Genomic DNA, 26,651 nt, shown 5'->3' on the forward strand with positions numbered 1-26,651 from the left:
AAGCGGACACTGATGTTGGGGAAGATTCTCCTTATATGGATGTACTACTTGGGATGACTGGGTCGAACAATTTGGATTGGGTCCACCTAGCAGCAACCATAGACACTTGGGGAAATAGGGGGACGACCTGGGTAACACCTGAGGGGGATGAAATGCCACCACTTGTACCCTTAAATATGCTAGAAGCAATGCATATAGCTTTTGATAACCTACAAGATGAAGGTTTGACTGGCATTGGAACCAGTAGCGCCTCACAAGACTATAGCCCACATGGTTTGGGGTAAGAATTATCAATTGAAATTGACTCTGAGGACAAATAATCTGAGTTAAATCTTAGTGCAAATGTGGAGACAAACCATTCAGGGCCCAGTGGTACCCTAGATGACAATCTATCCAAGGAAGCAGAAGACACAAGTAGTGATTCATCTAGTGACTCTTCACTAGAGATCTGTTGTAATCAAAAATTAAACAAGAAGAGTAAGAGATATAAGAGGCGACGATATCGAGCAAATGTGTGTGCTAGAGGTGATCTTAGTAATGATAGAGGTGTGCTAGAGGTGTGCTAGAGGTGTGCTAGAGGTGCTAGAGGTAATAAATGAAAAGAAATCTATGGCAGAATGGCTTAATTATATAGGGGCATGTGATGCTCATCGGAAGTTGGTAGATAACTGGGGTGAATACCTTCAAAGCGTTATGTGGTGTAGCCCACAACCCATTGACATCGAAAAACCAGAGGCTACAGAGAAGCCAAAGTTGAGCCGTATCATAAGGAGATGATAAAATTGAGAGTTAGCTCAACAACAAAAGGAATCACAAGTTAAATCACAGTCCACAGAACAACAAGACCCCACACTTACACCATGCACCTAAACATTTCAAATCCTATACCACAGAGGAACGTAAGGTTGTGTATACAAAGGCTCACAGAAAACCTATCAATGGGAGCAATGGAGTCTATGACGGTCCAGCTATAGTTAAGGAAATAGAGTTAGCAGACCCAGGAGAAGAGTCCAAACCTGTTTTCATTGCCCAAGATCTGACAGAGACTGAGGAGTGTGTACTTAAAGAACTTCTCAAGGAATTCAGGGATATATTTTCCTGGACTTATCATGATATGAAAGGTGTTCCACCTTCCGTGGTGCAACACACAATCCCCATGAATAGCATAGCTAAACCAGTTCAGCAACGACCCTATCCAATGAATCCTAAATATGCAAAAATCGTTCAAGAAGATATTGAAAATCTTGTGGAATGCGGATTCAAATACCCTATTGAGCACTCAGAACGGGTGTCTCCAATAGTGGTTGTGCCAAAGAAGAATGGGAAACTCAGAGTGTGCGTGGATCTCAAGAAGGTCAATGCCGCCACTAGGAGGATGTAAGGTCTCTGACCCCGACCAAAAAGAGCACCCTTGTACCATGGGATGAACATATTGGAAAAAGTTACTATTTTTAGCAGTTTTCCAAATTCTGTCAGTGCCTTAATGTTTAGAATGTTATAGAGTTTCAAAATGTGAATTAAAATAATTTTTGTGAAAAATTTCCAAAAATGATAAGTTTTTGGTCACCCGACCTGTTTAGTTTTGACCGTCTCTAAAAACTGCACCCGTACCCCGAATTTGAAAAAATGCATTTTCGGACCCCGGGGGCTACTAAATATGGCAAGTACTCGGACCAATATGCCTTAGTTAGAGCTTAGTATAACAATTTACGGCCTTAAATTATGACTCATATGATCCGTTTTAGCCTAAAACCAATTTTTCCTAAAGTTGTGCGGGGAGGCACCGGGGCTCGAGGCTGTGTGGGAACAGGTCCCAGACCAATCAGAGCCTACTTTAGCAGCTAGGGGACGCCCTCTTGTCTTTTGGGAGTTGTGGGAGAGTTTCCAAGCTTGAGAGTGAGTGTGAGAGTCAGTTAGACTAGCTAATTGGACACTTGGTAGGCAGGAAACTAGACTTGCCATGCATTAAGTGAGTGCTCATTCAGATGCAAATAGCAAGCCTGGTCGATTTTCAGCTTGGAGGAGCCTATTTACGAGTGTGCTCACACACACACACACACACACACACACACACACACACACACACACATGCTCACACAGCCACTCAGTGGACACACACACACACTTACACACACACCTTGGGGAGGTGCTGCCGGCACACATAGTTTTTGGAGGAGAAGCAAAGGAGGGAAGTGCTGCCGGATTCTCGTCTTGAGAACTCCATTGGATCAGAAAATTGAGAGGATTTCAGCCCCTAATCACTGTCTTTTCTCCAAGTTTATCAATTAAATAGTGAGTATAAAATGGCCCCGGTAAAAAGAACTCGCTTTGGTGGTGCCCACGACCGCGAGGTGGGAACAAGCAATGTGAATGGAAAAGGAAAAGCTCTCATGGATGAACAAGCACCGGACATCTCACGGGCCATTGACGAGGAAATGAAATAGGTAGGTCACAATTTTATTCAAGTTGTTTAATTTAACATTGCATACGTTTAGCTAGGAAAGAACATATCCCTATACATGTTGGAGAAATCCGACGGAAACCTCGGCATTTGAATTCAATTGTATATTGAAGTCTAAAGTAGGAAAGAATGGTTGATGGATATACTGTTTGCAATAGGAAATAATGTCTGCTAGGGAAAATTTAGCTCGGCATGTTCATTCTATTTCCAATGTTGAACTAGTCCTGATCCCCCTACTGATCACACAGGGGGCGGCTCGCGACGATTTCGCAGTAGCTAGAGTTACTAGCTTAGGGCCTTTACCCACGACTTGCTTTCTGTGTGGTGGGAACCCACGTCTTGCTTTCTATGCGGTGGGAATGTCCATGTCGTGCTTTCTATGTGGTGGACATACCTAGTTGTATGGGCAGCTAGGCGACAACGGGAGGAGTAAACTCTCGCTGGATGGGGCCCTGTTGTACCTGCAGAACATTGGAATTTTAATGAATAAGTTTGAGTAGAATTTTTACTAGAGTTTCTGTCTTGGTGCTGCTTTGCAATACTCGTTGAAGGGTTGTCTTAACGAACCTTGTGAATCGGAATTTAATCAAGAACTTTTGTGTTGAACAACCACTGTGGTAGTAATTAGGACACACAAGGAAAGTGGGGGATTGGCTCAGGTTTCCAATGCCTATGAGAAGGGTGGTCCCGATTGGTCAGGAACTCTCTGTCCCCATAGTGTTTAAATCGATACTAGTATTACTCATTGCCCCAAGGAAGTGTGAGTGTGGGGGTGGAAAGTGGGGGCTTGGCTCAGGTTGCCAATGCCTATGAGAAGGGTGGTCCCAATTGGTTGGGAACTCTTTGTCCCCATAGTGTTTAAATCGATACTAGTATTACTCATTGCCCCTAGAGCGGCGAAGTATCAAGTGTACGTGCCTTTGAAACATGGGAAAAAAGGCACTCGGGTTTTCTCTCCTCTTGGAAGGTGGGTCTTAGGATCTCTAGATAGGTTAATCACGCTTCCCCTGCGAGGTGGAGCTAGATCTCGTCGCTAGTAGCAGGCTCAAACTCGACTCACTTTGTGATGAGAGATCGTTCACTAGATGAAACCCTGAACCACTTTGTTTTCTTCCACTATAGATCTAGTGGCCACCAAGTTTACCATCAGATCCTTCATTTGAGACGATGGGGTGGGGACCTCACACCTGGTATCAGAGCCAAGGTTAGGCTGAGAAATAAAGTCGTATTGTTTGAATATCTAAGAATAACTAAGGGTATATAGGTAGCTGATCCGAATTTCTTGCATTGGTGTTGCAGGAAGACCCCGTGCTAGAATATCGGAAGTTCCTAGTGTTTGAGCTTATTTACGAGCAAGCTCGATGATCCCCAGCTTGCCAATTCAGGCAACATGTCATGGAGATACTGATGAAGGTTCATACACCACACTCCACTCGCATCGATAGAGGATGGGGACTTGATTGGACACTTGTAGGAGGGGTTTACTACATCAACGCTTGGAAGCTAGGATGCCTGGCTACCGATTTGAAGAAGATACGTTGGGGAGAAGAGTTGAGGGTGGTGGAGATATTCTACTTGCTGCCTACACGATTGCACCTAGCTGTCTCTGACGACACCAATCAAACCCTCAACGACGAGTGTGTTTGTCGTTCCTAGTCTTCAAGTAGCTTCTCAAGAAGGTTGGGATGGTAACCCTTTAGTTGAGCGATTATATATCCTTGAAAGGCTAGATGAAGAGAGGCAATTAGCTGTGCAAAATGCACTTGTGGAGAAAGATAGGAGGAAGAAATGGTTTGACCGTCATCTAAAGAACAAAGATATCAATGTTGGTGATAAAGTCCTTATGTATGGAGTGCGTAACGAAAAGAAAAAGTTGAAATATACCGGAAAAGGACCATATAGAGTATGTGAGATCACCCCACAAGGAACCATTCGTGTGGAGACTCTTGATGGAGTTGAAACCATTGGATTCTTCAATGGGATAAAATTTAAAAGATACTATGATCCTTTAAGCCAAGAGGAGCTACGTGCCATCCATACAAAAAATGCAGCCAAGGCACAAACAAAATTGAAGAAGATACAAGCTCAAGCTGAGGCTAAGGAGCGACAACAACAACGCATAAGACGAAACGAGAGGCTAACCTTGGAGTCATACATGCATTCCACATTGAAACCGATGAGGATTGGTTGGAATCTGACACACCTCTACGATACCCTATTGAGCTAAACAGTACCTATGGAAAAGTCCTATATAACGCCTTATTGGACACGGGTGCTAAATATAATCTGCTATCATATGGGGTGTGGTGTCAGTTAGGGAAGCCACTTCTATCTGAGAGTATTATCCAAGTCAAGGGTGTCAACAAGAAAAAAACTTTGGTTTTTGGAATCTGGCACACTTCTGTCAATTATGAAAATGGGGTTGTATCTCAAGACTTTTTGGTCATGCATGTTGGAACTATGGAGGGTAATATAAATCTAGCATGCACGTGGATGATAGTCACCAAATGCACTATTGATTGGGGGACAGGGGGTGTCACAACACAGAAACCATCACTTAGCCCTGCCACTCAATCCATAGTCCCTGAGATATTGCCTTTTAACGAAATAAAACCCAAAACATTGCATGTCCAAGAGGTTGAACCATATCTCTCCATAGGCCAACTCTCTAGAGTTTCAACTGATGTAGTTGAAATAAAGCTTAAGATACACAAGACCCATCCCAATATAACGAAGAAAACATACAAGTGGGTCCCTAAATCTTCTTTAGCGACCATAGCCAGTGCTAAAAGATAGGAGTCTGGTAAGAGACATCCCATTCGCCCCAAGAAATGTAAAGAAACGTTGCATTGGATTCCTAAAAAACTATTGGAAGCCCAAGTCTACTATAAAGAAAATGATCAAATCTGGGTGCCAAAACGTAAATTATGCTCTTACTTGTCACCGAGCCCATGTGAGCTCAATCCTGTGGCTCCAAAACAAATTGAAGATCGCGAAAATAAAAAAATCACAGAATGCGACACACCCGCTCTAGAGCTAGTTTGGGTACCAAAGAAATAACGAATTGTTCCACCTAGCTCAAGAACAGCGAAATCAAATGAAGCTTCTTGCTCTTCGTGTAGTTCCTATACGAAAAAAGGAGCTTCAACACAACCTCCACCTACCATTGTACATATCCATACAAGCAAGAAAGAGTTTGCACCTCCCGTTGTAAGTTCACCACCTACAACAATGTTGCAAATAAAATCATGGGAGAGTACCTTACCACCCTTGCAACTAGATGAAACGCATAGGGCGGTCAAAAACTATTGGTTAAAGCCTTCACCCATAACAACTTGGAACAATTGGTTTCAAAAGGTGACGATGATCATTCCAAAAGGTATGATCTACCCAAGGAAGGGGGGAGTGTTTGCTGACATCCATCATTCACTTGCTTCTCTCTCAACCTTCCTCCCTGACCTCTTAATCTCCAATCTTAGGGAATGTATATATAAAGCCTTATACTCACAAAAACAAGATAAAAAAGTAAAAGAGCAAGAGCCATAACACAAAATCATAAAACCACATTATGCACAAGAACACGGCCCTTGTAATATTTGTACTCTAACAATCATCTATTTGTGTGTACAGATATGGCCAGTACGCTAGAGTCATCCACTCCTGCCTTGGGTGAGAGGTACCCTCGTTACTTTTCATAAATGTTTCACATGGTCTTTCCGGTGCTTGCATGTGAATGGGATTTGGTAGGTACGCTAGCATGTGAGTAATTTCGAGGAGTTAGAATGGCTGATACGTCTCTTGACCACGACTGATCCATACTTAGTAGAGAGCGTTTCTCCCATTGCACAAGCCTACCCTTTTGACGAAGATGACTATAGGCGTCTAGTGACCTTCTTAGTAAACATGGGTACCTATGATGAAGAAGAAGATTTACATGACTACACCAATGGCACATATGGTCTCATGGATGATGACTTTGTTTATCTCGACGACGAGGATAGGGGTTTAGCCTTAGGGTTTCCTCCCAATCTCTACAATATCCTATTCCCTTGACTCTCTAACGAAAGTGCAAATAATTAGGTTAGGGTTCCTTATGTTTTTTAATTGTGTTCAATAAGTGTCGGTACCTTTTTCCCACTGATGTGCCTCCTAGAGGTATTCTTTGTGTTTTCTCGTGTGTACAGGAACGTGTTGCTGTGGTTAGGATTTGGACCTTCATGGAATCTTTCTCTCATCCACTTTTCAAATCAAGCGCGATCAGCAACACAACAGGTGTTTCTTGTCCATTAGCATTGCCCCTTATCTTTTTGCATCCATGTTTGTCTACTTTAATTGTGATTGATAGCACTTGTCTAGGACTAAAAGTCAAGCAATTTGACTAAGCTAGTTTGACCAAGCTAGGTGTTAGAGATCTTCTCTTAATACCATGGGGAATGCCTTCCTAATAATTAATGGTTACTTAGGTTCTTAATCCGATTTAGGCAGTATTGTGTGAAATGTACTGGGACTTTCTAGTGGGATTAGTCCCTATTGACCTTTAGCTTAAGTATTATAAAGAGAGTTTACTAGTGTGATGATCCTGGGGAGGGTGACAGTGTTATATGACCCCCCAAAGTTACAAAATTAAAATGCTGAAAACGAACAAACAAAAAAATCAAAGTGCCACAATGTAGAATCTTAAGCTGGAAGAGAAATCTTAGCTTGATTTGGTACTCTACTCACATGTATCGCCTATGGTACTAGAGCCCTAGAGGTTCCCAGTGTGGGCGCTTTTCCTTGAAAAGCAAAAAACCCAAGGCATACAAAATAAGCACACACATCAAAATTGAATCATTGTGAAAAGACTTTAGGGGGTCAAAGAAAAGGTAATCAATCACGCGATGATTTCATGAGAAATTCCTTTTATCGCAGCTTAACTACAAGGTCTTCTAGGTATAGCCTCTAGTCAGATCTCGAACATGAAATACTTGGCTCTCGCGATTAAACAACTTAATTGACCAGAGAAAATTAAGAAGCTTACCCATCGTATTAATTGTCAATCTTTAGTGCCTTTCGATCGTTAAATTAGCAACCCCGGACTTGTTTAATTTTTTATCTCTACAACTAATTATGCGTTTGATTATATTGCAATTTAATGTTTATTGCTGACAAATCAAATTGTCTGCCTATAATTGCATGTGCTTTTTAATTGCTTATGAGAATGCAATTACTGTGCCAATGTTGTTTGATTTTGCAGTGATTGAAGAGGACTAAGGACATTCATCTCAAATACTCTTCCACCTCGACGAACGATCTTCAACTCAATAGCTTTCGAGGACGGAATCTACATCAGGAATGGGGGCATGTTAACCCTCACGGCTCACGGACACCCTATCACCTACGGCGGACGTTGTATTATTTACTTGGTAGAGTCAGGTACCGAGCTTGTCGGTCCAATAGGAAAAGGGTAAGAGTGATCGCCAATGAGAGGCGCACTCTAACTGGAACATTCAAGGGATTAGTTGGCTAAGCATGGGCACCCAAGTGTGAATGGAACGAGCTCATATAAAAGTCAACTAAACCTAAAATTCATTCATTCTCTCATTTGTGCAATTGAAGAGTGCTCTTGCTCCATCTCCATCTTTTTCTTCTTCATCTCCTTGTGTGTGTGTATGCGTGAGAGAGAGAGAGAGAGTGTATGCGATCGAGCATTGCGGCGGCACGATGGCGGCGAGGTGGTTGAGCGCGGCGTAGCGGCGTCTCCCTCTTCTTCACAGCGAGGAATCCTCCACGAAGCAAACGTATAGCGGTGAGTGACACACCATCGCCATCTTTGAGCTTACTAGTTTAGGCTTGTTGTGTGCTTGGAGCCATTTGTGGCTCGCACACAATGTATCGGTAAGTTCCTTGCATTGAGACATGCGACATACACGCACACTCTTGGCAAGATTGAGAACGCCTTACTTCTCAGTTTCCTCATCTTTTTTTATCAGGATTCTCCTCTTTTGGGCTCAAACTAAACCATGTTAGCCCATGTAGCTACAAATCCAAGTTCTATCTTATTGAACTTTTGTAACCTGACCTTTTGCTAAATAATAACAAGATTAGCGTTATCCTTTAAATCTTGTGACTCGGATCTCTGTATGGAATTAAAAAATCAATAAATAGATTTAGCTATGTCTAAAATTCTCTCAAGGACTTCTATCAAATACCAGATATAAGAACTCAGAACCAATTTCATTATATCCACATCAAGAAAAATCAGAGAAAGAAGGACTTAAGACATGCACAAAGTTCTTAGCACATAATGAACATGTTAAGGGATACAACGAAGGTAAATTTTCTAGAGGTCAATATGCCCATCCATTACATGATCACAAAAGCAACTATAATAAGCAAGGCACATATTAGGCCTTTTATCAATAGAAGAATTTGCTATGAAATTGTTGCACTGATCTCTCTAGTATGAGGTGAGAAGTTAAAGGGCCCTCTAAGTGGTAAACCAAAGTGAGGGTAAAGATATATCTTTTGATAAGGAAGGAATTGAGCAAGAAAAAAGATTCGTTCGGAAAAACCCCGATGCATTGATCTCATCACGCAGTAATATTGAGGACCCAAATCCTTAGCTTCAATAACCATATCCCAACCCCAAAGTGTCACCCTTTTTATACTTTCAAACGTCCACCATTTGGTTTGAGCTACTGAAGTTCCCAATTGAGATAATAGCAGGCATCCAAATCTCTCCACAAAATCTCTCCTCATGGATTCACTTGCTTGATGGAGATGAGGAATGGTCATTGATAAAAGTAGCTCTTGCTAGTGAATCGATAAAGTAAGGTAATGAGCAAAAAGACAAACCTAAGAAATTTTGACAAGGGGATGGAAAGAAAAGTGAAAGAAAAAGAAAATAATACTATAAGTAATGAAAATATATTGCACCTTATATAGACCAGCCAGCTAGCGAAGGCTAAAATAGCGTTACCCAAAAGTTGAAAGTGTAACTTGCGGATGAAGATTTACAACCTTCCTTATTTGTTTCGAGTTGAGGACAACTCTTTCTTTTTATTGGGGGTTTGTAAGGTCCTCCTCTTAGCCCTTACTCTTGACGACATAACTAAGCCATTAAATTTTTGAAAACGATCGAGTAAATTTATGCTATAGTCAAGCATCCTAGTTACTCACGAGACACTTTCGGTTACACCATGGGAACGTGGATATAACCAATCAATGGAAAATTAGTTTTATCTCAAGAAAAAGTTGTATAAGGAAACAAAGAAAGAATAAGGATAAGGTGAAAAAGAAACTTGTTGGAAAAGTAGCTTGTTGCATAAGCCACTTCTGAAAAAGTAGCTTGTTGCATAAGTAGCTTGTGAAGAAGCTTTGAAAAGAAAGAAAGGATACCAAAATATGTAAAAGTAACTTATCAAGATAAGTTAAGGGCCTTATCAAATTAAGCTTAAAAGGAGGCCTTCCCTCCTCATCAAATATTCTAAAAGTGCAATCTTAAGAGTGAGCTATGAAAGCCAAAGCTAATCCTCTTTCACACACACCTCTCTTGCCAAGAGAAGCCATGTATATAACCATAATCAAAATTATCATTACACTCTCCACCTTCTCTCTCCCAATTTTCAAGCTTTCCATAGCTTGAATCTTTCTTCTAATCTCTCGTTCTTCCAATAGCTAAATCGGTGGTTTTCAAGCAAAGTGAAGCGGGGAAGAACTAGCTACGTCAACACACTTCATCCCTTACTCTTTCAAAGCAAGCAGAAGATCCTACTATATACACACTAAGGTAAGGTTATCTTGTTATTTCTCATTCTTATCAACACACTTCGTCCCTTACTCTTTCAAAGCAAGGAGAAGACCCTACTAGATACACACTAAGGTAAGGTTATCTTGTACTTTACTTTCATGCTTACTCAAATTCATAGTTAATCTCTCACATTTTTCATAAGCAATCCTTTTTGCATAGGAGGAAGACATAACTTCTATGTTGGTTGTATATGTGCAAGGTTTTGTTTAGTAATACAAATTAGGTTAATACTTCATTTTCTCAAGAGAAAGTTGAGGTTTTGAAGCTTAAATTAGCATAATCAAAGGAATTTATTTGAGAAAAAGGATTTCCCATAAAGTCAATCTCTCCCTTCCCTCTTATCAATTGGAAGTCCCGAAACCATAAGCCTCTTCTAGCTACATAATTAATCTTCTCTATGGTAGCAAAGGTATGCCCAAATCCCTTCTTAGAGAAGAGTTTGTTAATCATTCATACACTATTACATGAGAATTTTTCACGACACTAGCATGTCCACTCTTAGGAACTTTGCAAATTTTTTTCACTACCATGCATAGAAGGATTTCACTCTTGCATAAGTACTCAAAGGAAGTTTCTGATTATTTATCCCAAGAATGCAAATTGGTGCATTCCGAAGTTTTGTGTTTACCACCTATAGATCACACCAAAGCAAAACTCGTTATAGAAAGCATATGCATTGTTCATTTCAAGCTTTTCTACTTTCAAGTTTGTTTTGCAAATTCCAACGGGGGAGTAAGGGGATAGCTTTGTGTTTACCACACATAGATCACACCAAAGCAAAAATCATTATAGAAAGCATATGCATTTTTCACTTCAATTTTGTCTACTTTCAATTTTGTTTTGCAAATTCAAAGGGGATAGCTTCACGGATGTCGTGACCGTGTTGCTTGAACATAAAACTCCCATCGTTTTCATGGAGATGCCCTATGGATGGCAAATGATAAAAAGGGACCAAAATGGGATTCATCAAAGTCACGGTTAACTTGAAACTTACATTGAGACAAAACCTTAAACTTCCAAGAGATTTGTTGTTTTCTTAAGGTCTTGTTTGAGTAGAAAATAAAAGAAAATAGGAACTAAGTGCTTATAACTCAAGGATCTTAATCTAAATTTAAACTAAGATTAAAAATTGTACCGAGAAGATTTGATGTGGATAACCCTAGCATAACATAGAAGATTTAAGTGTGAACTTTGTCTTCATATTTGAAAAACACCGGCACAGGTGTTTACATATGGGATACAATGGGGGATGGTCCTTTTTGGCTAGGACTGATATATGTTTGAGCTCGAGTTCATTCATTACCCTAGAAATGGGTTGAATAGAAGTGTGTCCTGGTCGAGTGATAGGGACCTGTGGATGAGTCTGGAAATCGGTCTAGTCCAGGTAGGCCTGATGTCGATGGGAAAAAGAGGAAGGAAAATCGATCCAAAAAGGGACCAAGATAAGGGAGGAGGATGTGAATTAATTTAGGAACTCTTGGACATCAAAGCCTTGGGTCTTGTCCGACTAGGTGTGAATGGCCAAGGTCCCCAATCTTTTATAAAGAGGATTCCTGTGGTTGGGTGGTAATTTATGGGTAGTGTTTCTATGTAGAGTGTTTATTCTGGAGCTGTACAAGAGAGGCATGCAACACCTGGACTTTTTGTACATTTCAGGCATGTGCAACAATTTGTTGGCAATTTCTTTCACTTATTAAGTGTCTTTTGGGGCTCGTAGATTATTGCAACCCACTATAAAATCAGTAGAGTGACACCTGGAGGATATTGTATTTATTTGTTGTCATAGAGTGTACACGGAGGATATTATGGCAGTATATAGTTGAAGGTTGTCGAGTGATCCTCTAAAGTTCAATGGGCTGAGATGGACAATTTACGAAAATAAACAAGTCCAAGGCAATCTTTTTAGTTCTACCTAGGTTTAGGGTTTCAACTATATATCATGTTGCTTTCTTTGAACTTTTCTCTTAGTATTGTATAAATCAACTTCCACGTGCTTTTCCTTTTTTGAACTTTTTGTTGTTGCCTCTTATTTCAATTTGTGAGTGCATGAAGGTCTATATTGGATGCATAAGTTTCCCGTTTTTTCTTTTGTAATATAAGACATTCTTACATCTATTTTCTTTAACATGTTACCAAAATGCGAGAGAGAGAGAGAGAGGGAGGGAGGGAGGGAGGGAGGGAGAGAGTCGCAAATTAAATATTTTCCCACTCAATTGTGCAAGAAATAGATGGATGTAGAGAAAGAGTTGGATTCATAAGGGTACCAAGCCAAGCTTGTTTTTTAAATGTTTATGACCAGCCTGTTTTTCAAATGTTTATGACATCTTTTTTCCACAAACATCTAATGACTAGGTAGGTCTTTAATTGGGGCACTTGTATCTAACTAAAAAGGTTTTAATTGGGGCACTTGTCAAACACTGACACAGGTTTACAATCAAATGATCATTCTAAATACTTTGAGAGGATTCTCTCTCTCTCTCTCTCTCTCTCTCTCTCTCTCTCTCTCTCGTGGAGAGAGGAAAGGGCAAGGGGGGGATCATTGGAGTAACGATAAGAAGAATCTTCATTGGATTAGCAAAAACCTTAAGAGAATGTACAAGAGTGCCTCAGAGTATTACAAAATTGCTTTCCACATGAACAGTATCATGCACTGTAAAGCACAACCTTCTCATGAGTTAGACTCTCACTAGCCAGGGGTAAGTTAGTAGCATGCACCCAAGCGTTATTAATGGCAAGATTGGACAAATGATTTGAAATATTCTTGCTGAGGCCCTTGCCAGTGACAATGTCTTGCACGAAGAATTCCATGTTTCACTTTGTCCCTCCCCCATGATTTGCCCCTCTCTCTCTCTCTCTCTCTCTCTCTCTCTCTCTCTCTCTCTCTCTCTCTCTCTCTCTCTCTCTCTCTCTCTCTCTATCTGTGTGTGTGTGTGTGTGTGTGTGTGTGTGTGTGTGTGTGTGTGTGTGTGTGTGTGTGTGTGTGTGTGTGTGTGTGTGTGTGTGTGTGTGTGTGCGCGCGCGCGCGGTGCGCGCACGCACACCATATACAAACACTGCAAGATCGTGAGGCAAATGCAACCATTTCCCAAAAATGGTGATGATAGGAATGAAGCTGATGAGGAAACAGGTTTCAAAGGTGGCGGCAAAGGCAGTCAAAATACTCCTCCACAATCTTTGTGGTCAATTGGGGAAGCTCTATAGATTCCATCCATTGGTAGACTTAAACACCTTGCTACATATTTAAAAGTGATGAAGACATCCCTATTGTCTACATGCAGTTAGCTTCTTGTGTCATCTGCATCTGCTATGATTGTTTCCAAATTTGCATGCATTTGTGTGGCTAGGGAAAGATCATGGTATTGCTAGAGGTGTAGCACCTGTAGCCATTGGGGATGAGTTGCCTCGATGATGCATGAAGGAATAGTAGGAAGCCAAGAGAATCCAAAAGAATTCCATGGCATTGTTTGAACTAATTCAAATAACGCTTTCTAATCGCTTTAAATAGCTACATCCAATTTGTTCATTCAATTGGAAATCCGTCACAAAGCATTTTAGAACGCTATTGGTGAGGGCTACATTAGGCCCTACACGTCTTCTAAAAACTACTGATGTAGCCACATACCCAATAGTTTTTAGATTGCTACACAATCATTGCTCCCCCAATAATTTTCTCGTCCACTAGTGCCTTGCGATTGCGTTTCAAAATGTTATCGTATATTCACTAACATTGTACATCAAAGTGCTGTCAATTTTCCCTACAAGAGCAATATAGCCCAACAATAAAAATTTTCAGCCCTTCCTCTTGTTGAAAACGATCTTGATCTGCTAATGCTCGCCTCTCCGTTGTAGCTTGGTACTTCAAAAGCCCATTGAGCCTCATATGAGACTTGAGACTCTTATTATTCTTCTTCAAGATTCTCAATTATTCTTCTTCAAGAATTAGGAAGTGATTCTTTAGAATCTCACATACCTTTGATTGCAGTTATTTTGTTGATCTACAAACTCAAACCTTCACAATTGATGCTAGAATGTTCCTTCTTCAAAATGAGGGAAATAACTTTGAGAGGGAAATAACTTTGAGCTCAGGTACCAATGTCAAAGAATATAAATATAGTAGTGGAAAATTAGTTTGATTAATTACAATTAACCATATGATGTATTTACAAAATGTAGATTCATTTGCATCACATACATCACCTAGATCTACATGAAATCATACATGCAATGATAAACATTAAAAGAGATAATTGACACCCATTGAGGGCCGGATTGCTTTTGGAGCCGGCCCCCCTCCCCCCTAAAGGATTGTATTACTACCTCTCTGATGAGAGTCATTAGATCAATAAAAATTTGATAATCACACCATGGGATTTTGGAATCAAAGAGATTGAATATTCATGTTTAAAATTAAAGCATCTTAAGTGAATAGCCCAATGTTTTCCTAGTTGACTAATTGTCAGTTTGTTGAGGGGAGTACTCAAGGCTCTCAAGTTAGTATATAATTGCACTCTGAGTCCCCATTGTAATCTATCACTAATTAATTATCCAATTGGTTGGTTCAAAAACTCTCTCTCTCTCTCTTTACCTTTCTCTCTCCTACATTCTCTTGCAAGCTCTATGCTTCTGCATTTTTTACTTTGACATGGTATCACAGCTTAGTGCTCCTTGATCTCGGGAGAATTGGCACAAGAAGTTTCATTTGAAGAGTTGTGGCAGTTGTGAAGAAGAGGATCAACAATACTTGTTTCTAGTGTTTCATGTTTACTTATGGGCTTTTTGAAGTGCAGTTGAAAGCGGTTTTGTGGGGAATCTTCCCTAACAGTGAGAGTTCTCATTGAGGCACTATTTTAAAACACTAATCCGAAGGCCCAAAGTTCCCAACTTTCACACTGCCAAGCATTTTGGAAAAAAAAACAAGTGGGGGAGTTTGTTGTAGAGGAGCACCTTGAAAGGCTACAAGTCAAGAATCTCATTGTGTATAGCATTTTGGGACACAATCAGGAGCTCACAAGATGTTTTTACCCTCCCAAAGTTAACATTTCAAAACGTTTCTAGATTCGGTGGTCTCCACAAACCAACATCCAAAGACACAATGGTGTTGCTCCATGCCAGTTTTCTATTGCATTTTGAAAAACCAAGGATAGAAATAGTTTAGCGTGTTGAGGAAGTCCAATGGCAGTTTTGGTCCCATGAGGAGAGTGGGTGTTCAAGAGGGGAGGCCTCCCATGATCACTATGAACCAAGATTAACTCTTGGCTATGGAAGGTGCTCATTTTGTCAAAATAGGAAATCTATTGAGCCTTTGCAAGCACCATCTTGATGATTGTAATCATGAGTGTGATCCAAATCATGGTGTTGATGCATGTGATTTCATTTGTAATGGTATGCTTATGAACAGTGCTTATGGATACATAAAAAAGGCGAGCAACTTGCAGTTAGAATCTGTCTTAGTATCCCAAGGCAAGGTTTGAGTTTATGAAAGTGACAATGGAAAAGGGAAGCTTCAAAGGATGGCAATTCAAAGGATGGCAATCACATGGATTCCACCCAAGAAATCAACATGGTACATGCAGCAACTACCTTAGTGGCCTTGATCCCATATATCTAGATTAGTGGCTGTTTTCCACAACATGCTTTAGCTAGAGAGAGGCTTGTGAGTGATGCAGAGGGAGAAAAGGAGCTCCCTATACATAACATGGACCCATGTGTCAAGTTTAGGTTATTGGTGCTTGAACCGCTGAGTCCAAGTTCAAGGCACATGCATTTGGTAAGGAACCAACACGAAGTATACAAAACACAATGGATATGCATGTAATTCATTTTTGTTGTCCAGATTATGGATAGGATGTCTTCCAAAATTTCATTATCTTGGAAAGTTTGGATGTGACATGTTCACATTTCACAAATGGGGATTCCTGGATGTAGTGTTGTCTATCATTCTATTTTCTATGAGGCAATTGATGCTCAAGATGGCATTCTATTTAGGTATAGGTTGGTGGCTACAAATTTGAGGTGTATCCGTCTGCAATAGACGAACAACCAGGGTCTCCAATGGTAGTGTCTTCATCAACTCGGTCTTCCTACATGTGTCCACTATGAGCTGCAAAGAGGGTGTTAAAGTTAAAGCATCTCAAGTGAATAGCATACTGTGTTCCTAGTCAGTTAATTGTCTTCAGTTATTTATTTTACTTATTTGACATGATTCTAGGTAGGTAAATTTGATGAGGAGTTCAGGCTCCCAAGTTAGTATATAAGTGCACCATGAGCCCCCCATTGTAATCTATCACTAATTCATTGCCAAGTTGGTTGGTTTGAAAACTCTCTCTCTCTCTCTCTTTCTCTCTCTCTCTCTCTCTCTCTCTCTCTCTCTCTCTCTCTCTCTCTCTCTCTCTCTCTCTCTACACATTTGCATTGTCAAATTTATCAACTCAATGATCCATCAATGTAACGTGTGTATTTCATCACATCACAATACATTGTGGACTCATTCTCAAGCCCACAAACACTCAAGGAGACAAGAGAATTGCAAGGAGAGAGAAAGAAGTAGTAGATATGAGAATAAGGCATAGTACTCATTCTCTTCGTGTAGCATAGTGTATCGTATAGCTATGGAAATTTTTGTGAGAGAGCAAGAGAAGAGTGAGCCTCTTGAGAGGGAAAAGCCCTACTCTACAGGCTATGATTAGCCTCTTGTTTAGTAGTAATTTGCATTTTTCACCCTGTTATGTTCCTCTCTTCAAAAAGTATTCAACACAATAGTTGTAGGTCGTTTCTAGTCTAGATATCATGCTATTTTTAGAGATCGGCTCTCTATCATGAGATATTTTGAAAATAGTCTCATTAAGTTTCTTTTGGGTAGCTCAACCACTTATGGACCTTTCCTTTAGTTCTTTACCCACTACTAGTAAAACGGCACCGCCTTCGACAGCAGCATGGCCCCTCTTACCCTCAAGCTCCTCACTCTTGACAAATTTCACAAAAGAAGATCAAGAAAATTACTCTCTCTCTCTCTCTCTCTCTCTCTCTCTCAACCGTTTTTATACCTAGTAGACAGGAGTTCACTCTTTTGACCATAACTCGCTCATTCAAAGTCCGATTTAGGTGATCTATAGACAGAATTTTTTTGTGTAATGGAAGGCTTTGTTGTAACAGCATCTCAAAACTGAAAAAATTTTCAGAACTTTTTGTTTATGTTTCCGACTTGAAGCCAATGTCAGACAAAACTCGCAAGGGTGGAAAATCCACACTCGCCATGGAGAATGATACAAAATCTCCAAGGAATTTGGATGTTAATCCAACCACATCGTCTACAACAACGGAAGCAATGATCATGGCTTACTTGATCTCATTACAAGAAACCATCAACAAGCAAGGTAAAGAGTTGAGCGCACTTGCAATGGAGAATGGCACTTTAAGAGTTCTCGTTGTGGAGAATGAGCACCTCAAGAAGGTTCTTGAAATGCAAAACAACACGCTTGATGCATCTTGAGAATGAAGTTCAAGAATGTAAACGCTCTCTTGTTGATATGAATGTATTGAAAGAGCGTTTGAGCAAAGTTGAGAGTGATCATGTATTGAAAGAGGAAACAATAGATACAATACGACATGATGTATGTGAGATGAGAAATGCATCCAAATCATGGGCTGATATATGTAAGGATAATGTGGTTTCTACATCTCCTATTACGCAAGCCGTGGTCCAAGCAAAGAATGTAGAGAATGTGGACACGCACGAATTGCAAGAATGACAAAAACGCTCAAAGAATATTGTCATTCGTGGAATCAAGGAGAAAAGCATGGAAACACCCCAATCTCTTGCGGTTGCTATTGAAGAGTTTTTTGCTACACACTTTGGCATGTCAGGAATCATGGCTTATGGTGTACATCGAGTTGGAAAATAAGGAGTCCCTCGCTCAGGAGAAAGACCTATTGTATGTACCATGACTGATGAGGTAAAGAGAAAGATCATCCTTGACAATGGTTGGATCTACCTCAAAGGAACGGGTTGTAATGTATATGAGGATAGCACTCTTATGCAACGAAATATACGTCGCAAAGCATATGAGGAAAGAAGCAAGAAGGTTAAGGTATCATCTCAAGAAGAAAAGCCACTTGAGGAGGATGCAAGTCCACCCAACAAATAGGGACACATGATTTATGACGCCAACTCACACTTGCGAATAAGCTTTTGGAATTGTAACGGGTATCCATGGAAAGCAGGAATTGGCATTGATGAGCTTACCAATGACTCCAATGTGATACTTCTTGTCGAAACATGGGAGCATGATGCGCAAAAAATTCTTAAATTTGACAAATACGATGTGCATTCTTTGATGTGGGCCAAAAATGCAGAGCAACAGAGGCCAAGGAGGCGTAGCATGTATGACCAAAAAGGGTTTGAAAGATGTTTCCATCGTCACAAAGAAGATAAGTATAAACACTACTTATGGCTGAAAATTAGCCCACCAAATGGTCAAGTCATGTTTGTGGTTGGTTGCTACATTCCTCACTATGACTCCAACTTTTATGCTCGCTTGAATATGGATAGAGATCAACCCTTTGTTGAACTAGAGGAAGAAATTTCTCATTAAAAGGATCAAGGTGAAGTCATTGTTTTTGGATACATGAATGCTCGCACAAATATGTTACAACACGACACACAACAAGTCGACATGCCGCATGTCTCAAGAAGAATGGATGACTCATACATGCATAATTGAATTTCTAATGATGCAAAAGAACTGGATCACTATGGAAAGTCACTTCTACAAATGTGCAATAGTACCGGAATGCTCATTGAAAATGGTGTATCTCTATGACAAGGCACCAATGACTTACATGTAGAAAGCACAATGGTGATAGCATGATTGACTATATGTTGTTCTCGGAAGCCACTCTAGAATGCATACAAAGCTTTACACTTGGTGAATGGAATCCGGAATCGGATCATAGGATGTTATGTATTGACCTCAAGTGTGGTAAACGGCCCGAACATGTAGCCTCCAATCATGATGTGAATCATTTGTACCTACGTCTAGACTTCAAACGAGCACTTATATATGCTGATATGGTGGACCAAATGTTAAGCATGATAGAGCATCAAGAGAGACCAACATTAGAATGCAAGTGGAAAGTTTTCAAAGAAGTAAATTTCTCTTGTGCGAAGGAATGCTTTTCGGTGAAACACATGTCTTGCAAAAGGTCTAAGAAGGGTAGCACCAAGAAGAAATGGTTTGACATGGAAGTGTAGTCAAGCCTAAAAACACTTGCTAAGATTGGATGCAATCAAAGACAAGGAAGTTTACTTGGAATGTTCACATACACTTGTTCAAAATAAGAGGAGAAGGTGGGAAGTCAAAAAACAACTTCTTTAGCGCGAGAGAAAGCACATGCATGTAGCAAGTTTTGGCAAAATCTAAAAGGCAAGCGCGTTGAGAGCTTTGGGGACTTGACTCTTGAGGATATGTATATGCATTGCAAGAACTTCTATGAGCAACCCAATGTTGATAAGATGGAGTGTTGTAGCTCCCTTCCATTTATGTCTCCCTTCTTTACCATTGAAGATGTATGCCGCGTGCTTGAAACTTGCTACTCGCAAGGCAGGTGACCTTCAAGGTGTCAAGGCTGAAATGATTAAATGGACAAGCAAGAAAACACAATATTGGATATGCGATATGTTTAACCTTGCACTTCAGTATGGCATGCCGCATGATTGGAGTGCAAATTGGATCAAACCTTTGCACAAAGGAGGAGATGTAAAGAATGTGAACAACTATTGCACTATAATGGTTGGTTCTTTGATGGCAAAGTTATTTGGATGTATCATGGAGATGAAGATAAGTGAATGGGCTGAAAAGAATGGCAAATGTGCACTTGGCCAAGCATGTTTTTGAAAGCATCATAGCAGTATTGATCACCTTGTCACTCTTTGAGATCTTATGGAAGCGTCTCGATTGAAAGGGAAAAAGTTGTATTGTTGATTTGTGGATTTCAAGAAATCTTCTGACATGGTGCCGCGAGGAAATCTTTGGAGATGTATGCAAAGCCTTCAAGTGCCGAGAGAATTTATGCATGCAGTCTTTTGCATCTACCAAAAAGTGATATGTCGATTACATATGGGAGATGGAATTTCAGAATTTTTTGCAAGCACCATTGGTGTCAAACAAGGATGCCCACTTTCCCCAACCCTCTTTGGGCTACTCATTGATGAATTGGAATGCATGGTTCTTGATTTTATGCAACAAGAAGGTATATAACAGGTTAAGATTGGAAATGTGGTGATCATGCTTTTGCTTTATGCCAATGATGTAGTGCTCTTGGCACATACCTTAGAAGATGCACAAAAGCTTATGAGTGTCTTGGAATGCTTTTGCCTACATATCGGGCTGATTGTGAATGGATCCAAAACCAAGGTTATGCTTGTAAAGACCCTCAATGATGAAAATCCATGCATTGTATACAACAATGAGCAACTTGAAGTGGTAGATAGCTTCAAGTACCTTGGCCTTGAGGTTCCATCCAATCATAAATGGAAGGATTGTGTAGTGCGTCGCTTGGAAGCCAGAAGGAGGGCTTATTATACATTTGAGAACATGTGCAATGCTGGAGAGATCAAGTGTTGGGCTCTCAAAAAGTACCTCTTTGACACATTGGTGACACCGGTGCTTCTTTATGGAGTGGAGGTGTGGGGTGGAAGCATCGGGAAGTCTACTTGGAAAGAGTTTGAGAATGTCCAAAAGCGTTTTCTCACCAACTTTCTCCAAGTCAAGACACAAACACCCTACATGCTCTTACTTCTTGAGTCCGGATCGCTTCCCATTGAGGTCTTGGGCATGCAAAGGGTTGTGTACATGCGTAAGACACAACATAGCCCTTTGCATCGACTTCCTAGAATCGCATATGAAGCAAGTTAAAAGGTTCAAAAGATATGCAAGAGCAAAATACTAAGTTTGGGGTGGATGCTTGACATCAAGAAATGGTTTGGAAGATGGGATGCATGTCACTTGGTCAAGGATGCGTCGACCGACTCCCAAGTTAATGAGGCCTTCTTACAATGCCAATGTATCACGGCTTGGGAGAAATCCAAAGGTTCTTACTTCAGCCATTACACCACACACGTTGCCCCAAACTACAAATCTCTCTTCTTCTCCGAACGAGGTAACCGAACCCATCCCTACATCCTTGAGCCCATCCCGTTGAGTGCGATCCGCACCATTGCCTCCATTCGTCTTAGCTCCCATTCTCTACGCTGTGAGACAGGACGTTGGGACACTGGCGAGGAATGTCATCGACTTTGCACCTTATGCCCTCGTCAAGTGCGAGAGAGTGAGTACCACACACTACTTGAGTGCTTAGCTTTTGACCACATTAGGTCCTCTTTTCCCCATATATTCAGCCATGAGCTCTCCCTATATACTTTCCTCTGCCAACCACGATGTGGACTCTCTATTACAATGCTCATTTCAGCCATTTTTGAGCATCGAGATTCACTTATGACCTCCACTCACACCACGTGACATGTTCATTTAGTCCCATAGGTCATATTTGACCTCTGAGGACGATAATAGAAATCAATCTCTCTCTCTCTCTCTCTCTCTCTCTCTCTCTCTCTCTCTCTCTCTCTCTCTCTCTCTCTCTCTCTCTCTCTCTCTCTCTCTCTCTCTCTCTCTCTCTCTCTCTCTCTCTCTCTCTCTCTCTCTCTCTCAAAACCCTAAGGAAGCACTCTCTCTGTCAAAACCATAAGGACGCGCGTCTCCCCCTGGCGAGGGCGGCCCTGTGGGGGGCGTCAGTGCCCTGCACCGCCCAAGAACCAAGTCGAAGCTCTGTTGTTGCTCTCACCGACCTGCCCAAGGCCCGAGCCTCTCACTGCTGATGCTCCTGCCGCCATCGACATCAACCTCCTGCCGCTCCTACCGCCGACACACTACATTCCTGCATAGAGCCTTGCTGCCGACCCAACTACACAGAGCCCCCTACCGCCGACCCACTACACAGAGAGGCTAGAGCCATTTTCTTAATTGAATTTAAGCCTAAGCCCCTACTCTAAACTAAAATAAGCCATGTTTTCTTGTCTAAGTGCCTACCATGGCCACTCATGCCTCATCTTGAGGGAAGACCACGTTTGCTGGCATCGTGGCAACACCCCCAAAGGTGGACAGCATGGCCTGACTGCAAAATGAAGTCGACAGACTTTGCAAGGAAAACAAAGTTTTGAAGGAAAGGCTTGCAGCCATCGAGTCTTGACTCACCATAGTAGAGAACTCCAACAAGGGAGAAATGGAAGAGAAGGAAATCAAGCCCAATACGGACGGTAGACATCACCCTCATAGAGAAGGTCGAGACTCAAGTGCAGGATGACATCTTCTGCAAAGTTGAAGTTCGTGTGGCATCCACGCTATGAGAACAACAGCATCAAGATGCTCTTGCTCTCAACGTTTGCATCGGCGGGCTCTCAAGTGATTGGCAAGGAAAGGAGGACCCCAAGTTCCACGAGTCCTTCGATCGCATTCAAACAACAACCCCCATGATACAATGGGATCCAGTAACAATCACCACTCTTGCTCACGAGCATCACACCAACCATGCAATCCTTACCTTCAAGACCAAAGCAGATCAAGTCAAGCTCCTTGAGCAATTAAAGCTTCTCAAGGACACAAAAAATTGGTTTTTCGAAGATCTTACACCCACTCAACTCAAACAGAAGAAGGCTGGACTCCAAAAGATGTGAGAAGCGCACACAGCAGGGAAATGGGCAATGTATCGAGGAGGTAAAGCCATCATCTAGGAGTTCCGAACTCCCAAATCGGCTCCCTCCTCCTCACCTACCTCATCTCAGGTTTTGTTTGTCCCACCTTATCTTTTTCACCCTTTTTTCTTTTTCCACCCTTCGATGGACCCTCAGTCCTTAACTGATATGTATCATACGGAATCCTTTGTACTATTTTGCTTCTGGTCCCATAGGTCATATATGACCTCCGTGGATGATAATTCAATCTCTCTCTCTCTCTCTCTCTCTCTCTCTCTCTCTCTCTCTCTCTCTCTCTCTCCGCGACCACGTCAATCAACTTCAAAATCTGAAGCAATCTTACATGCGTCTTCCCTAGATTTATGAGTGGATTTGTCACCACTCAGCGCTTAGTGAGGACAAAATAGATGAAGCTGACAAGTAGTTGCCGTCTTAGTTCTTGCATGTGTATGTGTGCATGCAAGCCTGCCTGCCTGCCTGCATTCAAAGTGTGCACCATCATTGTTTAACAACTTCAAGTAGCTCATTGTAGCTGAGAGCAGTGTTCGTGAAAAATGTGTCTCAACTTAATATCGTGTTGTTTTCAATTTGCAGCTCTCTATCTGTGTCTCTTCGTCTCGCTCTCTCTCTCTCTCTCTCTCTCTCTCTCTCTCTCTCTCTCTCTCTCTCTCTCTCTCTCTCTCTCTACTTTAGAAGATGCACAAAAGCCTATGAGTTTCTACATAGTGGGTTGATCGTGAATGGATCCAAAACCAAGGTTATGCTTGTAAAGACCCTCAATGATAAAAATACATTCATTGTATACAACAATGAGCAAAAAAGTGGTAGATAGCTTCAAGTACCTTGGCCTTGAGGTTCCATCCAATCATAAATGGAAGGATTGCACAATGCGTTGCTTGCAAGCCAGAAAGAGGGCTTATTATGCATTTGAGAACATGTGCAATGCTGGAGAGATCAAGTGTTGGGCTCTCAAAAAGTACTTCTTTGACACGTTGGTGACACCGGTGCTTCTTTATGGAGTGGAGGTGTGGGGTGGTAGCATCGGGAAGCCTACTTGGAAAGAGTTTGAGAATGTCCAAAAGTGTTTTCTCACCAACTTTCTCCAAGTCAAGACACAAACACCCTACATGCTCTTACTTCTTGAGTCCGGATCGCTTCCTAGCCCAATCTGTTTGGGGTGATGGCTTTGTTGCATTTTTGTGTGCTTTAGTGCCTTCTCAACTACTTGTGCTTGAGGATGATCTCTACCAGTGGTAGGGGTGGGAGGTCATGGTGGCCCTCATGAATTGAGTGAATAAGAAAAGGTAAGTCTACAAGAATACAAAATAATAAAATAATTTAATGAAATAGATCTTTATGAGGCCCTTAAATGAAAGCACTTTTTCACAAATAAAAATATCCAAAAAAAATCATTGAGTCAATACTTCACATCAATATTCAAAATATTCAAGGGGATAAAACTCCTATGAATGCACTCCTTAATTTATTGTTCTTCAAGGCATTTTTGAGCAAGCAAAAAAGACACATTTAATATAGTAATCCAAAAATAAGTTTAAGGCAAGTCCCAATCATCACTGAAAACATTGAAAGTATGCCTAACTCAACTCTCCTCTAAGGCTTCTTTTAGAAATCCAAAAGGAATATAAGAGGAGCTATATAGAAAACTAACCAAGATAAAGGTTGCATTAGAATATGACAAAACACCCATCAAAGTTAAATAAAAATAATTTTGAAAGAAATTGAAGAAAATTACACATGTACTTATTTGCTTACTCTTTTTTTGTGGATTTGAATATGCTAAATCTTTTCGTTGTTTTTCACATTATGAATGTGACCAATCTATCATGAAGTTTAATGATTGATGGTACAATGAAGTGATACTCCTTTTACATGCTTGCACTTAACTTCTTCTCACAAAGATGGAAAAGTCAAACTAAACACAAAAGTTGAGGATGCAATGTGAGGACCAAGAATTGAGTGTGCTATTCTCCACCAAACCACACTCCTCTTATAGACTTAGCCCGCCTTTAACAGAACCCTGACTATGCTTGTACTTAGGCAATGATCACATGAGGCTTAATTATCAGTTATTTGAACAAATAACTATGCCTCATTCTTGGTCACATGCAAAAAGGAGCATTATATAAGTTACTATGCATACCCTTTGTAACTATGCCGGTTTTGGCATTGTTGTGAAGTTCAAGACATAGATTGGAGGATGTATGAATAACTAAGCCTCACGTGACCATGCAAGAGGCTTAGTTATTCATTTAATGCTTTGTATGTGCATAGTTGGCATAGTTATCAATAACTGATAACTAAGCCCCACGTGACCATGCCCTTAGGCGATTGTGCTAGGTCATGCCTCCCTAGTCCTACCCTTGTCCTTACTCATACAAACCAAAACTTTTTACCTTAGAAGTATTCCATCTTGAGCACCGTTTTCCTCATGTGACATTGAACGGTAGACCCTACTACGTCCAATAATATTTATTCATGAACTATGAACACATCACGTCCAAACTTTCCTTGATATTGAACTTTGAAACACATCTTGTCCATAATCGAGCCAATAACAATGGATTGGTACACTCATCCATAGTATCTTAGATATGTATGATTGGTTCCTTGTCAGATGCATGTGCATTGAACTCTGACCCTCGGGTTCAAACACCTATAACTTGAAACCCAATACATAGGTCCAAATCATTTGTAGGGAGATTTATTTTGCCCCTCTCTATCGCTCACAAACCTCTCTCTGACTGAAGCTAGTTGTAGTAATCCCCACCTGACTAGAAATATGGCATTGTGGCCACTGTGGTCACCAACATGTGTGCCATGCCAATCTCCTTTGTTAAGTATGGAGCTTGATCTACCCCTTGTAATTTTTTGCACTAAAAACGTACATTTGTAAGACACCCGTTATGAGGACAAGCCATCGTGTGTGAAGAAAAATCACTCGATAAAAACCAAAATTTTCACGGCCAGCCCAGAATATTCTTTTTCATTGGAATATTATGGTCGCACAGCGATTGGAAAGTGGTCAAAAAACGGTCGATCGGTTGGTCGGTGGCCAGTAGTCAATGGCCAGTGGATGGTGGTCGAAAGTCAATGGCTGGTGGGAAGTGGCCAAATTCAATGGCTAGTGGCCGATTTCAAGATGGACTCGTCTTCTCAAGGGCAACCACACATGGGCGCATTGGAGAGTCCACGTTGGACTTGCTAACACAAGGGTGGCTACACAGGGATGCCTCTCATGAGAGAGGCCAGCTCTTTTGGCCTATAAAAGGAGGAGTCTTCTACACACAAAAATGGATTGTGAAGCATTGTGGTGCATTGTGAAGTTGATGTGAGGTGGTGAGAGTGAAGCAAGGCGGGAGCTCCATTAACGGTATAATCCCTTTGTAACCTACTTCTGGTTTGAAGTACTAAAGCCATTGAGTGGCTGCTTTCTCATGGATGTAGCCCACATTGGGTGAACCACGTATATTGTGTGTGCTCTCTCTCTCTCTACTCTATAATCTCTTGTGTGTGAAAATTTGTCTCTCTCCATTAATTAATCTACTCAATTATCTACTTAGCTACATCCTATTTCCTAACAACTAGTATCAAAGCAAAGTTTGCTCGTAGCTAAAGTATCTCAAGGAAAGGAT

The sequence above is a fragment of the Adiantum capillus-veneris genome, chromosome 17 (assembly GCF_014529385.1).
Source record: "Adiantum capillus-veneris isolate H3 chromosome 17, ASM1452938v2, whole genome shotgun sequence".
Lineage (NCBI taxonomy): Eukaryota > Viridiplantae > Streptophyta > Polypodiopsida > Polypodiales > Pteridaceae > Adiantum > Adiantum capillus-veneris.